At 41.8% G+C, this 17,597-nt stretch overlaps 1 protein-coding gene across 2 annotated transcripts in view; it reads right to left on the bottom strand.

Annotated features, from left to right (window-relative positions):
• Positions 1–17,259, bottom strand: part of slc20a2 (solute carrier family 20 member 2) — a 63,988-nt gene extending 46,729 nt beyond the window's left edge. Inside the window, exon 1 of one of the 2 annotated variants that reach the window (XM_034236938.1) lies at positions 16,973–17,259. The gene's annotated coding sequence lies outside the window, so the exon portion shown is untranslated. The other variant, XM_034236947.1, reaches the window with a different exon arrangement.
• Positions 17,260–17,597: the final 338 nt, after the last annotated feature.

Genomic DNA, 17,597 nt, shown 5'->3' with positions numbered 1-17,597 from the left:
ATCTATCACATGTTTGCTAGTAGTGTAGCACACTTACAGCACATGCACACACGCTCACAGATTGTATTTTTCGACTTAAAAAGGGCAGGTGCTCGTTTTTGCATTTGTGTGGCAAGTTTGCAAATCAGGTTAGAACCAGACTGAATTTATGATACTTGTTAAACGGAATGATTTTTATCCTGCTATGAATGCAGCAATCAAAGTAGAGAAAGAGGAGACCTTTGATATTGTTTTTTCTCTAATTCTGTCTGTCAACTCAAATGGTTGCCTACATTATGCCACTAGTTCAGGCTATTAAGGAACATGTTTTAATACAGCTGTTAAAGTGACTCTAAGGAAGGGGAGATATTTTTGGGTGAAGCACAGTTTGAGGCTGTGTGTGGCATGTGCTACTTTCTTTGTGTCCGAGTGCTGTCGCAGCATGTTCGACGCTGAAGGAAAGTCATTGTGACAAGTGGTCTGCTGGTGTTCCGGTGATGGAGGGTCAATGAGGAGGGTGGGTTTGTCTGGGTCACCTCTAATCCTTTTGGGATAAATAATTTCCTTTTCCATCTATCCCCTCAAATCAGAACAAAGTCTAGCCCCACCAGGAGGGGGCACAGTTAAACTCAAATGCCCTTGTGTTTTTCTCATTTGCTACAAAAATTGAAATGGTAGGTGTTCTCTTAATATGCAAGCCCCGAGCCTGTTTTCCAGGTCTCAGGCTCGAAAATGACATTCCCAGAACAAATGACCATAACTTCACTTCAAGGGGTAAATTAATAATCTTTTTTCTCAAAGCAATGATAAACCTGTGAGTTGGATGTAGAAGAGTCAGAATCAATATAGATTTTTTTTATTTTAAAGTAAATTCAGATTGAACATAGTAAACAAATGTAAATGATTGCGTCCGTCAAAAAAAAAAACATTACTTATAGTGAAAGCCACCCTTGAATGATGGGATAGTAGACTAAAAGCTTTAGGAATCCAAACTATAACATATAATAAGTACCCTGTATCAAGATTGATGCAAAACAAGATGATTGACATCTCTTTTTAACCGTTAGAGCCAATGGAATGGAGGGGAAGTTCCACATACACACACATTACCAAATAACGAGTGAGAGTGACGCGTAGCCAGAATACCCAAAACCGGAAGCTGTCATACACACTGGAAGCTATCATTAACAGCTAATATGAAAACTCAGTTTTTGACATAAAAATGGAATTATGGATTATCAATAATTTTTTCAAAGTGGAACATTGGATTAACCTTCAGCCGCGTTTCTCGTTTTAATGCCATTGAACACAACTTTTGATCAGAATAACAGCAAAAGGAGAGCATATCTCCGTGTTTTGCTACCTAAAGCTACATCGTGTGTTGTCTGGTTTTGCTTCCCCTGTCGCGAGTTCTGATCGCTCAGTGATGATACTTATATTTCTAGAATCTGTGGAAACTCAGCTTGCTAGCAAAGCTGGTTTGTGCAGATCCGATAAGTATATCGATCGATTTATACCTAGAGTTCTGTGCTAAGTGCGTTAATTTATTTCCGCTCAGGGCTCATTTAGACGCTTCTTGTGAGACTTGTGTTTTGTTTCGGTAAAAATTGTTCATATCGTCAGTTAGCTTAGTTTCTTCCCGTTATGTGAGTATGACACATTCATAGTTTATTCAATTTTAACGCAACACCGCAACAAGAACGTTGTCTACAGCAACCATGAACTCGCATGTATTTTCTTATTTGAGGGGGGGTGGATGTGGTGCCTCCACAAATAGAATCAAATTCTGTGGGAAACACTGCTGTCTGTGTGTGCCTTCTTCACTTCCGTTTCGCTTCTCATGCACTGATTCGCTAAGCTGAACAGCCAATCAGTGATTTATTTTGCCGACAGCCTCCCGATTCAACATGTTGAAGCGGAAGGTGTCGGCACGACCGAAAAGACACGACGGTGCTGGACACCAATCTGAGTAGGGCGACAGGACGCTTATTGACAGCCAGACATCTATCGACGGCCGAATACGGCCCGGTGTGTCCGGCCGGGCCTTAAGAGATCACGTTGTGTCTGCAGCGAGATGCATCCTCTGTACTTCAAGTTTCAATTTGCATATTCGCTAAGACGCAAAACATGATAATGAGGGGGTATTCAAAGCTGCAGTAGAGCCAACAGCCAGAGCTGCAGATTGTAGTAAAACAAGATCAGATGGGTTCAGCCTTTGTCATATACATGCATGCATGTATTTGTCATTTCTGTGTGGTCAATTTTCAAGTTAACCTAGTAGTTCCCTAGAGCTTTATATCCATCTATAGCTGTAGTTTGACCAATTTAGTTATTAAAGCATATTAGCTTTATTTTTGTCAATAAAGTTGTTATTTGACCACTTATAGTCATAATGACACATTGTTGGTAATTTACATTTTACAATGTGGTGAAAACTGGGAGATTCAGACACCTCTGTCAGCTGTGTGTCGCTACAACTGCCAGCTACCTGCTAGCTGTTATACAAAGAGACAAACTAGTCTACCCTGTTGGTCCCTTAGGAACAGCAACAACACACTCTTTAGACTTAGGCCCCGGCCACATGAGGACGATAACGGTCGTATCTGCTACAGTTCTCTATCAGATAGACGGTTTGGCCACACGAGGCCGACATGGAAACGCAGAAAACGATAATGATAACGATAACGGGTCCCAAGGTGGGTAGATCTGCAAACGAAACACTCTGGGGGGGCAAACGGGTCCGTGTTTCCGCCTATACGATCATTTCCTGATAACGTTGAAGCAATAGCCCCGCCTCTCCCCACCTCTCCTGCTCAGAGATCAGCTGCTGGGCTGTCAGAAGAGGGGGAGGAAAAGAGAGGCTCCGTTTTTTTATTCTTATATTATTATATAGAGTCGTTATCAATTTGTTTTAAAGCTCAATAAATAACAAAGAAGACCTTTGACCGGCACTTTTCAAATTTTGTCCGGAAGATTTAAACTTTAACGGACATGTTGACCGGAGAAAACAAATCTAACTGAAACTCTGCTGCACGGTCCCCTCGTCCCTTGGAAGAGGCGGAGAGGTGGGTGTCTTGTCATCTGCTGGTGGACTACCGGAGAGATATACAGCAGGAGCAAACGCTTGCCTCGGGGAGGGAGAAAAAGAGCCAGAGCGTCCACAGCATGCATGTATAAGGTCCACAGCGGAGAATAAACAGAAGGGCAACCATGGAATGTGCGGGAAGTCTTCTTAGCTGCTTTTGTGGCAGGAGTACAGCGCCACTTACAGGCCCGGCATATGTACTACAGCGTCTCCAGCACTTTTGAGCGGTCTCGTGTGAACGGGCACGTTTCTGGTGCCTATTGCGTGTGGACGGAATACTTTTTTGATATCGATTTCGGTCCGTTTGCGTTATCGTCCTCGTGTGGCTCCAACCTTAAAGGTGGGGTAGGTAATTTTGGAGAAACCAGCTCGAGTGCGCTAGAATTTGAAAATACATAGCCGGAAAAAATCTGCCACTTCCTTACAGAGCCCCTCCTCCAACACACACGAACGCGCACATGACCAATGAGGGCACGAGATAAGTTTGTGCACAGATGGAAGGCTGACAGGCCATCCAGTTATTTTAGCCGGGCCGGCTATAATGATTGGTCGTGCTTTTTACAGCGCTGCGGCTTCCACAGATGACATTTTTTAATGGATTTTTTGTCAAAGCACTTACATATTCATTTGGCGCGTTCACACCTCAGTACTTTTCCCACTTTAGTTCCGATATAGTTCCGAAATGTTGCGTTCACACCAAAAAGAGCCGCTGTCAGTACCAGTTGTGTTCGGGGTACCAGATGTGTTCGGGTGTATTTCCGTCGCATCCATCATCCGTCATATCCGTCATATACTCACCTCCCTCTGCTCCCAGCGCTCTGCTGCCACACACCGGCCGTCTGCGGAACTGCAGCCGGAGGAACTCGGGACAGCTTGTTATGTGTGGGGTGCTATGGTGGGGTCCCATGTACTTGTGCACATAAATAATGTTTCTAATTATTTACAATTAAAAAATATATATATTCTGTGTTACTTTAGCCAACACTTTTATAAAGCCACTAGATTAGATAATTACGAAATGTGTAGATAGAATACATATCTTTCAGGTTGTTATTTTGTCATTATGTTTAATGTTTTATTTACCTTTTAGTATTTTTATATAGTATCTGAACTTTGGAGAGGAGTTGGGAGACACACGACACATCAAATCACATCTACAGATCAAGACGAAGCGAATGGAAGTACTCCCATACTCCTAGCATGAAAATGTTTGTGAAAACGTGTGCAAAGTCTCCGAAAATCCTAAAAATAAGCTCATATTTGAATTCCCCATAAAAAAAACACATCATTCAGTAAAAACAAGGCCCCACTGATCATCTACTCTCTGAGACGATTCCAGGGATGTATGGCTTGAGTTTCTACCACCAGGGAAAGTGGACAAAAGTGCCCGAGATCAGCCTCTTAATTTACCCAGGGCCTAGTGCTTGGCTTTTGGCATGAACATTCAGGAAACTCCCCTGAGTATTTTATTAAATATCTGAACTTTGGAGAGGAGTTGGGGGACACACGACACATCAAATCACATCTACAGATCAAGACGAAGCGAATGGTACTCCTAGTGTGAAAATTTTTGTGAAAAACGTGTGCAAAGTCTCGGAGAAAACGGAGCAGTGGCTGTGATGCTAGCTTTGCGGCTAGCAGTTAGTTGTTATTGTTTGAAGTTGTTGCTATGGAAACAACATGACGGAGAAAAAATTAATATCATCTACATATAATAACGGACAAAGTAAAGAATGAAGTGTAGGCTATGCCTGTTTGAAGTTGTTGCTATGGAAACAACATGACGGAGAAAAAGTATAATCTTCTACATATAATAACGGACAAAGTAAAGAATGAAGTGTCGGCTATGTTTAAATGTTCGGAATTTGACCGTGATGGCCCTCTTGAGTTGCCGTAAAATATGACGAATATGACGGATGCGACGGAAATACACCCGAACACATCTGGTACCCCGTGTCACTACCCGATCTGCAGCTCTGCCCGATCTGCAGTGCGCATGTGCGAGATGGTCCGCCATATTGGACAACTCCGGACGGCAACCCAAGTAGGACAACATTGACACAGTGGCTTTTGGCAAAGCTCAAAAGGAAAACTCGAGAGAGATGAGTTATTGTTATTACAACGTGACTTCACTATTATTTAACAACTCTTTTTATTGGGTTCTTTTATTTGGGGTTAAGTACATTGTCAGAATAAGTGAGAAATGGATTTAACTTCTGTTAGACATTTTTGCACACATTCACAGTAAATATGTATTCAGTATGATAGCTGTCTAACAGAAGTTAAATTCATTTCTCACTTATTCTGACAATGTACTTAACCCCCAATAAAAGAACCCCATAAAAAGAGTTGTTAAATAATAGTGAAGTCACGTTGTAATAACAATAACTCATCTCTCTCTCGTTTTATTTTTGAGCTTTGCTAAAAGCCACTGTGTCAAGGGTCCATCTTGGGATGCCGTCCGGAGTTGTCCAATATGGCGGACCATCTCGCACATGCGCACTGCAGATCGGGCAGAGCTGCAGATCGGGTAGTGACACCCCGAACACATCTGGTACTGACACCGGAACTAAAATTAGTTCATGAGAACCTTTTCACCCCCTTTTCCGTCCCTGCTAGAGAGCAGGGACTTTCGTGGGAGAAAAAGGTTCCTATGTCTGATTGGCTGGGCGGATTGCAAACCACGCCCCGTAAAACTCCCAAAAAGTTTTGTGAAGCCGCCATTTTATTATCCTCGCATTAGCATTATTAGCATTATTAGCATTAGCCCAGCGCAGAAACGCAGAGAGACTAATTTATGGCAACACAAAATAAAACATGGGAGCGGTGGAGATGAGGAGGTGTCGGCGTTCTGGCGATTTACTCGGAAGGCTTCAGTAGAAGCTGCTGGGAGTCCCAGCAGCTTCTACTGAAGCCAGTCCCCAACTCCGGGGACTTCCGGCCGGGGACTTTGGGCGGCAGTATACGCCGTGAAGTGGTTTGCGGCCTGCCAGTAAACCCAAAGCAGAAGAAGAAGAAGTGACGTCAGCGGCTTCATTTGCCTAATCCTCCCCCAGGGACTTATTCTGGTGTGAACGCGATCTGTACTTAGTTCATGAGAACTAAAGAGTTCTCATGAACTAAGTTCTCATGAACCTTTGTGGGAAAAGTACTGCGGTGTGAATGCGCCTATTGCTATCGGGATGTTAAGAGCATTCCATGGAATATAACAAAAAGTGTATCTCGAGACGGTTTCTCAAACTTACCTACCCCACCTTTAAGGTTCCTTCAACTTAACATTTTCACTTTGTAGTTTTTAAGGCACTTGCACTCCTTTACATTTCAATATTCAAATGTAATAAAACGTGTTCCGCCTTAGACAAAAGTAGAAGAAAAACCAACCATCATTTATTTGCCAGCCTTAAACAGAAGAGTGTATGTGTAAAGATTATGTTGACAGGTTTGTTGACCACAGTTCAGACTAAAACTGGTTAAGCCTTCTCAGCATTACTGGGTGCTGGTGGCTGGGGTCACTTACAGGAATGTGTGAAACATTATGAAGATGTCATCACCTGTTCAGTGCTGGGGACCCTGGAGAGTTTAAATGGTATTTAATCCTCGTCTCTCATAGTTTACTGGCCTGACATTACCCTAAAAAAGCAGAGGACCTGTTCGTTCTGCACGCTCCACTTTCAGAGTTCTCCCCAGGGTTTCTTGTAGTACAGATGTATTTTTGGTACCAGTGCATTTTCCAGGCTCCATTCCAACATTGTGCTCATTTCTCTGTTTGGACTATTATAGATCTAAAGAGGGCCAATTAAACACTTTATAATTATTAAAGGGTGAGCAACAAGACCGTTATTAAACTACTTATCATATACTCCACTCAGTTTGAATACCCTGATTATTCCCCCTTAAACTGAAAAATTGCCCTCTAATGCCGACTTAGGCTCTCTGCCTTGTTAAGCATAATGCTATGATTCAGTGCAGTAATATGTGATAATACAATATTATTCCCTGTACACTATACAATTACATGTCTCCTAAGTAAAGACAAATGATATCTTTAAATCATTTAGTAGTTCTGTGTTTGAACAAACACTATTGGAGAAATCATTCAGTAAAATAAACATTGTGAATAGGAACTTTATCCACATTTTGATATTTCATGGACCAGTTTGGTTGGTACCAAAGATGTTGCATAATATATGAGATGTCACCATAACTGACACACTGATGCAATGGCAGTTTGGGGGTCAATATTGCTTTTATAACGTGATCAAACATTTACCACAATGACGACAAACCATCCCAGAAACCATAAGATGTTGACAATGTGTGAACGAGTTACTTCTAGCCTGTCATCGAAGTGGGTAATGTCACTGATCAGCACACTGGGAAAAACCTGGGTTATATATTCCAAATGTTAAAATTGTCAGTAAAGATTCATTACAGTATGAACGTGCAGTAGAGCTTAGGAGTCTTGAGGGCTGTTTTTCTGATTAACATGTCACAGAAACTATAGTAACCAATATAAGTGTTGCTTTGTTAAGGAAGCCACCAAGCCAGAACTCGGAAAACTCAATGCTATCACCTGACATCATGTAAATTGCTATGTAAATTGCTATGTCAGATATGTGCCATACCTTCATGTCACTCATCTCAAACAGAATGATTCAATTGCCATTGTTCTACCTAGCATGTCCCCAAACACACAAAGTGGCTCTCTCTCTGTTTAGACACCACTTCACTCTTTCTGATAAACTGACTCCGACTTCCAGCCGAGCTGCTTTCTGAGGTGTCACATATCCAGCACTCACTCTTGTTGCTAAAGGCAGTAGGGAGGAGGAATGATTTGGCTAGAAATAGCAGTGTCACATGAGTGTGTGCAGTGACCAGTGAGCCAGCTGCTCATCCTTACATGGAGCCCGGCCCCATCCGTACAATCAAATGCAAACAGGCAACAACATCATCAACACAAAAGCGTGGACGGGCTCGCACAGGTCGATGATTCATCTACAAGACTTGTCCCACCCCTCGCCACACTAATGGCGCATTTCCACTGCAGGGCCTCGCACGGCTTAGTACGGTATAGTTAGGCCTTGGTAGGCCAGGCTCACTTTATGCTGCGTTTCCATTACAGTTTAGTAGCTGGGGCAGTAACTATAGTAACGCAGTGTAGGCGGAGCCGTGACGTCATCTTCAATGCGAACCACAGTAAACCAACATCAGCCGTTAGCTGTTAGCACTCAGAGCTCACAGCTCCTCATATCTGTTCAGAAACTAGACAAAAGTTAAACAAGTACAAACCACAGACTATCTGTGTCATGGCGAATACAGTCGCTGCTTTATTTATGTCTGTATAGGCCGTTGTTGTGAGTGTGGACGGTCGGAGCATATATTGCGTTAGCTTAGCCGATCTCCATTCAGAAAACACGCATTTTAAAAAGGTTTTTGCCTGCCGTCTCTCTTCAGACTTGTCAAAGCATTCATTCATGGTTTTTACTAACCGGTATCAGTATGTTGTTGCTTCGGCATCATTTTGAAACGTGTATTACAATTAAATCACGGTAAAATATGTTAATTTTGTTGCAGTTGTAGCCCCCTTGCCAGCGATTCTCTCACTAGTTTAGCATATTCAGCCCAGTTGTTGTCCCGGAAAGAACCTGGATTTTGGAGGGCCAGAAAAACTGTGAAACATTACCCATTAGCCGGAACTACCCCTAGTGGAAACGCAACAAAAAACGGGCCGGGTTTGGCACGGCACGCTTAAACCGTGCTACGCGCTGCTGCTGCAGTTGGAAATGTGCCATAAGAGAGCAGAGTAAAGATGGACACGTGAACTCACACCTGTTCAAACATTTATAGATTTCTACAAATGCAAAATAACTTTCACAAGGATAAAATAAACCCCTTTTCCCATGAGGGACAATAAAAAAGAAATGCCTTATTTATGAGTTTATGCGTGTAGATTTAATTGCGAGAATATTGACGAATAAGAAGTTTGTTGTCACTGTACAAATTGTCTCCATCAAACTCCATGAAAGTGCACATTTCACAGATCATATTATTGAATACCAGAATATATATTCTTGAAACAATCAGGAGAAAGAAAATCACGATAAACACTTTTCACCAAAACTCCCACTTCCTAGTAATTAAAGAATTAACAACCTTTTTTGTTTTGCCAATCCTTTTCCTGAGAGAATACCAGCTCTTTGGAAATGTGGATTAGTTCTGTATGTAAAAGTATCCTTCAGACAAATAAATAACTCAACGTGTCAGTGACCTAACTGGACAGATCATTTCCAATGCCAAGAATACATTTTTTTTCCAGTAATTCCTATAATGCTTATAGTTTTCTGAAGCCTAAAAACTGACCCAAGGCCTTGGTGGCAAAGTCATGACTCATTTAAGTCAAGCAAGTCCTGGGTGCTTCTGAACGAATGAGTGAGAAGAAAAGGAAAATAATGTTCATTCTACCTTCCATAACTAAAAAGCACAATGCCTCACAGTTCAGCAGTAAGCCTGTCATTAGCATAGTTAACACCAGGCCAGAACCCAAACAAGAGACGCTCTGTGTGACAGTGCTTTGATACAGACCCTGCCGCTTACAGAAGGCCACCAGAAACTCCACAACAGGGCTCTCATGGCCCCAGTGGAGAGGACGAACTCGGCCAAAAACACACAACAGTTCAGGTTAACAATGCAACTAGCATAGGCAGTCACAGGCTAGATGAGTAATAAATGGTTAATTATTTACATGCAGGATCCTATGAGTTTCAGGAAAGGATCTAGATATCTTTAAGAAGGCTTTAACTAAAGAAAACAATAGATCTTCTTTCAAAATTAAAGTAAGGTCTCTTGCTTCAAGGCAAACAAGATGGGAAAGCTGCTAGGAAGAATATGACTGCCAGCGCAATTAAATAACAGAGTCTAAGCTAACTGTAAATGCTGATATTTGACAGCAAGAAAAATACCACACTCATTCTGCAAAGGCATGTCGGTAAAGATTTGAAGCATTATGAGCTATTAGGGATCACTTTTTGGTCAAAGAAGAATGCAGGCCTACGTGACAGTGGTAATAGTAGAATAGAGGAGCATTATGGGATGCCAGCATTGCTTTTGGTTGTAAGATTGACACTAGACAGGAGTTCCCTGAAACCAGCATACATATATGGTGTAGAAAACCACAAATATCTAAGTGTATAAACGCAGCCCTAAGTATTTCATGCATTTAGGCAACTTGGTTCTGGCTAAATACTTGGACAAAACTGAAGCTGTGGTTTTAAAGTCATCTCATTAAGAGCTGAAATGCTCTTGATTCTTTTACCAAGCTTTTACGGTACCCTGGCCCTGAAGCAGTGCTGAAATGTAAGCTTCTTTAAAAGTGAAATTTTGCTTAAACAACGACAATCATTGCATGCAAACCTTTTCAAACGTTATCAACACATGATCAACCAGTTTGGATTGCTTAATCCAAAAGCATGGATTAAGCAATACTCTAACAAGCGTGTACACAAACACACACACATTGAAGATCCACGCGATTGCTATCACGCGATGTTTTCATGGCGAAGCATGGCTCAGACATAACAGTGTGATTGTGCTCTGAGGGCGAGGTGGGCCGCGATCAGAGAGACAGACTGTTCTCTGCCTGTGACACTGCCAGCCCGGTGCCAACTGTCTTTCCGCCCACAGAGAGACGGACACACCCACCGGACCGACCTGCACAGGGCCCTACCGTCATGGGAACCATAACCGACTGCATTTCCCATACATTGCTTTTCTCATGACTCAGGTAACTCCAAGGTTATGTCTGCTTAGAAAATGTGAAATCCCTTTAAAATGCTGAACCCAACTTTACTTATAAAAAACATACAATATAAAATAATCATCAATCAGTTGTGCTAGCAGCTTTCATGTTACGACAGTTGTGGAGTAACCAGATATTAATTAATCTTTAAATTACCTATTTATTATTCAGCTTATCATGTTATCTAAATGTCTACAGCCATGCGGTCAACTCTGTGAGATTGTATGAAGGCATAATGATCCTATGAGGTAAATGCTAACAAGTGTTAGGTTAGCATGCTAACATTTGCCTTTAAGTCATAAACACAAACTATAACTGACGATGGTAGGGATGTCATTGGTTTAGCAGGTATTAGATAATAAACTATTTTCCTACAATGGGACAATAAGAGATATTTCACTCAAAACCCCAAATGTGTTGATAGTGGTGCAAGAGTAGGAAAACAATGGGAAAACGAATGCAGATCTAACTAGCAGCACTCTCTTTTTCAGGATAAAATATAGCAGTCCCCTGAACAGCATTTGAACCAACAGGCACTCACAGTATTCAACTTGAGAGGCCAGTCTGAGGTAGGCATGAGACCAAACACAAGTCTGCTAATGGAAAAGTCAGGGGATCATCAAAGTTATTAAGATTCATCCTCTGGGGATCATGCAAGTCTGTACAAAATGTCATCTTAATCCATCCGATAATTGGGGAGATATTTTCGTCTGAACCTTAGTGAGGGACTGCCCGACACTGCCGTTCCTATGGCTATCTCTCAAAATGTCAACAAAACAGAGATCTGTTTTTCTGACAAACAGATCAAAGCTGGAGCTCGACCGATATATCAGATGATAAGAAACAAGAAGTTGCAGTGCAAGCAGGGGGAATTAAAAACAGTCTCCATGTCCAAGTGTGTCCATCTGACATCAGCACTGGTCTTAGAAATAGCCATTGCCAACTATGTCAGAAAATGTATCCAAGATAAATTTAAGATAAGATGCTGCACATCCTAATACTTCAGAATCCAGAAAGAGCATACATTGTCATTTTTTGTGTGGGATTTCTTACCAAGGATTTCCCTGATTATAAAGATATAGCTTCCGATCTGCAACTCACGAATCCCAATAGATCAATGTTGTCGTACCGTTTGTCAAATAGAGAAAACATGGCATATAAACAGGGCTGCACATAACTGGTGCGCAGGTGCGAATGCGCACCTCCGCCAAAAAAAGAGCACCGGGTCATTTGAAAAAAGGCGCATTTGCGTACCAAAATTGAGAGAGAGAGGGAGAGAGAGAAGGGAGAAGAGAAAAGAGAGGAGAGAGGAGAGAGAGAAAGATATTTGCGAGTTGCATATGAACTCAGGGTCGGCCCGTAGCACTGGCGTTATAGATGTTCGCCTAGGGCGCCAGATCTGGGGAGGCGCTGCGCTGGCAGTTCTGGGAGGGAAACAATTTTGTTTTTACCGTTGGGGCTCATCCTAATTTTCGGCCATGATGTAACGATATTCATAATTAAGTAAATGTCACACCCTTTTCACCCCGGTTACACGTTTCATTTGCCCTGTACGATGGGCGCTGTAAGTGATGAAAATGGGGGATGTTGGCTTATCTGGCAACCGCAGCTCACAGCCAAAGTGCGAGTGAGCGAGGGAGAGAGAGAAGGGCGCACCGCCCGGTGTTGTTATTAGAATCTGGTGCTAGCTGCTCTAACGGATATAAGAAGAAGATGTTTCTACAATGATGTGGAGGGAGAGTCCTCTCCTGTCAGACTGAGAGGCTGATACTACAGCTCAGTGAGGTAATGGACTCTGAGTGTTTAGATAGTTCACTTTAGTCTAAGTTCAAACAGTTTGGTCACAATTTATGTAAACACATATTTCCAAGGCACTCCTTTATAATTATTGGGATAAGGTTTGAAATAATTCCAATGCATACAGTAACCAAAAATATCCTTTAAAACTGGAGACATACAAATAAAAAAATGCATTTAAATAAGATATGAATGAACAACACAAATAAAATAAGTTACATTCATTTGTTATTGGCTATGGTAGGTTATTGGTTATGTTCACATACTTATTTGATTACATCCACTTGTCTAAGATGACAACAGAGACTTTTGACCCAAACCCAGCTGTTGACTTGTGGATGCAAGCAGCTAATCACAGACTCAACCAGAGAGAAAGTAGTAGGCCTACATCATCAGCTACCATGTCTGACAGAGAGGAAGACAGTGAGGAGAACAGTCAGGAGGGTAGTGATGACAGCTTGTAGGATTACTGGTCGTGCTCATGTTGTCTTGTGTTCACCTCTGCATGTGTGTTCTGTGTTCACCTCTGCATGTGTGTTCAGTGCCGTGTGTCTGGCAAATAAAGTCAAGACCCCTCAAAAGTTACGGTTTATTTCATTTTAAGGATGAGCACCAAGCAACATCTCCAGGTGCTCGTTTGAGAACCAGGGCAAAAAAGTTATGTGCACCCCTGCATATAAAGTATTTGATAAAAGGCACACCAGAGCGAAGCAGGCTGTGAAGTAATGTGGTGTGACCTGCACACTCATGGACGAAATTCTTGTCACGGAGCAAGAGGCCTGAAGTGATTTAACATTGACCTGGAACAAAAGGTAGAGTTAAAATGGTATAAAATTCTTAGAAACTAAAATGCCAGTGCCAATGTACTCAGAAAGCATGGCACACCTCGCTAAAAACTGGTCTGACTCTGCTCTCGCAGAATAGTGTTGAACATGAAAACATTACACAATGTACACATACCTCCCTTCCTCCACTGACAACCAGCTTCAACACAGAACTTCCAAAACACATGCTAACGCTGTCTGACTTATCTGCAGGTTAAATATGCACTGCTCCGTGTTATGAAGCATTTGGCGTTATGGTTGAGCATAAAAGAAGGTCTCTGTTGACGGTGTGGTCTAAGCTGTGGCTGCACCCTGTCGTCAAGGAACTGCCAATTTAGTGTGAATCACTCTGCCTCAATTGTTTTTTTCCCCCAGAAGGATTAACCTCACAAAAAGCAGAGGCCTGTACGACGAAGCCGGTTCAACATAACCTGGATATGTTTGAGTTACCCGGTTTACCTAATCCAAAACAAACGCGCACTCGCTAAACGGTCCTACGACGCTGGTTATCAACTCGTTAACTCAAGCCAGCTTTGCCCTATCTAGTTAGGTGCGCGTTCACATGACAGGGGTGGTATCTGGAGCATTCGACCAATCACAAACATGGACAAGCCTACTGACAGCTCAGCGCGTCGTACTTCCTGAATGAAAAGTCAACTATAATATTAGACAAATATGAAGACGTTAAACTTTAAACATCCATGACTTAAACACTTTATCCAGGATAAAAGCCACATAGCTGCACCTGCAAGGTGAATACAGCTGGCAAAAGAAAGTGTTTGAATGCATACATTAACAGGTTTATGATATCACTGCCCCGTATAAGACACGAGTGGATCTGACTTTAATTACATTTGAAGCGAGTATTTCCTCAACTTAATGTGTTGCTTAAAATAATACTTCTGCATACAGTATGTGACACTGTAAGTGTTGCAGATACGACTCAAGAAGCTGACTCATAAGGAAATAGGCCTATATGATACATTATGATATGATATGAATGATAATGGGACAATTCGACGTCTGCACTCACAGTGCCGTGGACTGTACATAATGTTACTTTGATCCGGTTACTTATGTTGTGGCAGATATTTAAGTAAGCTTTCTTAACGCTAATGTTATAATAGTCAGATTGCTCTGAAGATGGGAGGTGATATTCTATTAATGTTCACGTTCACACAGGCCTCAGGTCAAAGTATACAGGCCTCAGGTCAAAGTATACAGTCAAAATATAACTTGAATGTGCCCCCAGCTTTTATGAGAAACCACCTAATTCTCAAGGTGGGGATAGAAAAAATAAGACCGTCCAAAGAAGGGCAACAATGGTATTATTGTTTGTTCCTCTCTGCCAAAGCAGACAGCATCACTGCAGCAACACTTTGTGCATTCACCACACAAGTTAACCGGAAATGTTTCATCAGATTGCTTCAAAATGCTAAACAGCAGTTTAAATTGTATGCAATAACATTTAACAAATCATTTTTAAGAGTACTACAAAAAGTGTATATAAGTTATAAACATAGGTGAAGAGTTTAAGCAGCTGTTAATTCATTTTAAGTGCCATGCATTATTACTTTTTGATGGATAGATGGGTATGTTTTTTTAGAATGAGAGAGGCTGTTGTCATGGTCCCCATCATTGGAGCTGGTCAACAGAACCCCTGGCTGTGCACGTGTTTGTTCACAGCAAGCATATAAGGTGTGTAAAAACAGGAAAGTATTAATCAGCCTATCTGATCACGAAAGGGTTCATATCTTTTTTAATAATCTTTATGGCTAGACAAGACACAGCAATCAGTGTTCCTCTTGTTTACGAGGCCCTGCTGTGATGTTACATTTTCTCAGCAAAGCTTTTATGAGAGAAAAACAACTAAAAGAAAAACATGTGAGCAAGGAGTGGCAGACCCCAGCATTCTTTTACTTCTTCCTCACTCTTTCTTATCGTAATATGCACATTAATCATTAACTTACAAACTCCATTCTGGCTGCGTGACTTCCCCTGCCTATTAGGCCATAAGATAATATTTAGGTTAAGTGTCGGGGTAAAATATAACCAAAATTATATGAACATTGCATTTTACATATTGTTGAAAATAAAAAGGGAGTGAACAGAATAACAGGGACATGTAACAACAAAGTGCAAGCTATCATGCAAGCTATAGCAAACACTGGTGTAGTCATTCTAAAACACATCGGTACTGTACTTATGTACACATTTTATGTATTTCTGTTGTATTCTGCTTTATGCTTCTTCTTGTAGAGGGAATTGCTGTATTTGTTTCCAACATCTAAAATAGTAAAAGGCTGCTTAAACATTAATGCAGTATAATAATACCCAGAATGGGCCTTTTTTTGCATGCAGTACTTTTTAATTTCATGTTTTCCTTACAAATGAAATGTCTTTCTTTCATGCATGCAGGTTATATTGTATTATATGTTATATTGGTTGTCTTTGCTGGGTCATCAAAGGAAAAGCATTTATATAACAGGATAGTTCTTGTAAAGTGACAAGAAAACATCTAGAATCTCAATTTTAAGTGAATTTTTTTGTTGAAAAATAGTTTTATGTCATGGTGTCAAACTAAAAAAGAAGTTTCCAACCAGTTCGAGGAACAGACTGTACTCTCTGGACTGTCCCGACAATTGTCTTGCTTACCAAGCCAGATACATATCTGTAGGTGCATATTAGGTTTTGCATCAATGTGCGTTTTGTGGCTGGCTGCCTACTAACACAATAAGATCATCCACGGTTAAATATCCAACTAGAACACAAATAACGTGACAACAAAAGCTCGAAACTCAGTGAAGTGACCCGAGGCACTTCTGAGATGTTTGGCATAGGCTAGTTCTATAACTTCTTGATTATTTGGGGTAGCAGTGCACATTGCGCATGCCCAGTTGTCGACCCGCCTTGTCGTCAAACAGTGGCTGCTCGGTGCACGGAAAGCTCAACTGAGTGAAATAAACTCGCGTGATTAACAGCGAAGTGATTAGATGCAGGCTGAAAGCCAAGCTCTGAGCAAAGTGCTCGTTTTTCTAGTTTCCCCGCACTGGCGCAGACCGGCGCAGACCGGTGTAGACCACACGAGAGTACATATGTAGTGTTGCTATTGTGATACTCTATCGGATGTAAGGTCACACACGTGTAGCAGCTCCATTCACTTGTTGTAGTTGCGTGCAAGCAGTGGCAACAATATCACGAGCACGCCAACACAAAATGCAATGCAACATTTACAACGCTGCCAGTCAACGCTACATGAGTACAAGTGTTCAGACTGCGTGGCTATGAGCTGCATCCTATTTAAATACACAGGCATTTCCTATTTTACGCTGTGTTCTCACTTACCAGGCCCGTTCCTCCTCCGTTAAATGCAGCCCCTCACGGTCTCACCACAAAGAAACGCGCGAGGAAAGTGGCAAAAAAATGCTTGAAACCCCGTCGAAGGGGAAAGACACATGGGCAGCGCTTTTTTGCCAGACAAAATGTACTTACCAACGAAATAGGACACCGCAAGGGGGGGAAATGTGCCGTCCCTCTTCGCCTCCACGCCTCTATCTCTGACTGTATTTTCCCAGAACCGCGCTCTCCGTGGGTAGCGTCGGAAATGTCAAAGATTCCAGCAGTGGAGCCGTCCCCCCGGAATGGTTGCCCTCGGCTCGGACGAGTCATGCGACCATGTTGCCCTGAATGTCGCCTGCTGCTCTCATCCGTGCGTTTAGGGATTGAGCCGTCGTCTCAACAGTGCTCTGGATGACAGCTATGGGATGAAGGAGGGGGGAGAGTGTGTGTGTGTGTGTGTGTGTGTGTGTGTGTGTGTGTGTGTGTGTGTGTGTGTGTGTGTGTGTGTGTGTGTGTGTGTGTGGTCAATCTGTTGAGGGCAGGGTGACACCATGTAGGGGGAGAGGAATATACACTTAATACCATTAATGTGTTTTGAGAATTATTGCATAATTAAGACTAAGTGTGGAAATTGGAAATAAATACAATCAAACAAAATGATCATTCTACTTCAATTTAATTATGTATAGATGAATGGTTTAAGAAGATATGATTGAATGTACTTATTATAATAATTCTCACATTGTATTTAATTTATAAATAAAATAAATATATATTA

This window comes from Gymnodraco acuticeps, unplaced genomic scaffold (genome assembly GCF_902827175.1).
Source record: "Gymnodraco acuticeps unplaced genomic scaffold, fGymAcu1.1, whole genome shotgun sequence".
In the NCBI taxonomy this organism is placed as follows: domain Eukaryota; kingdom Metazoa; phylum Chordata; class Actinopteri; order Perciformes; family Bathydraconidae; genus Gymnodraco; species Gymnodraco acuticeps.
Note: the sequence above shows the minus strand (reverse complement) of the source record. Positions and strands in the feature narration are given on the sequence as shown.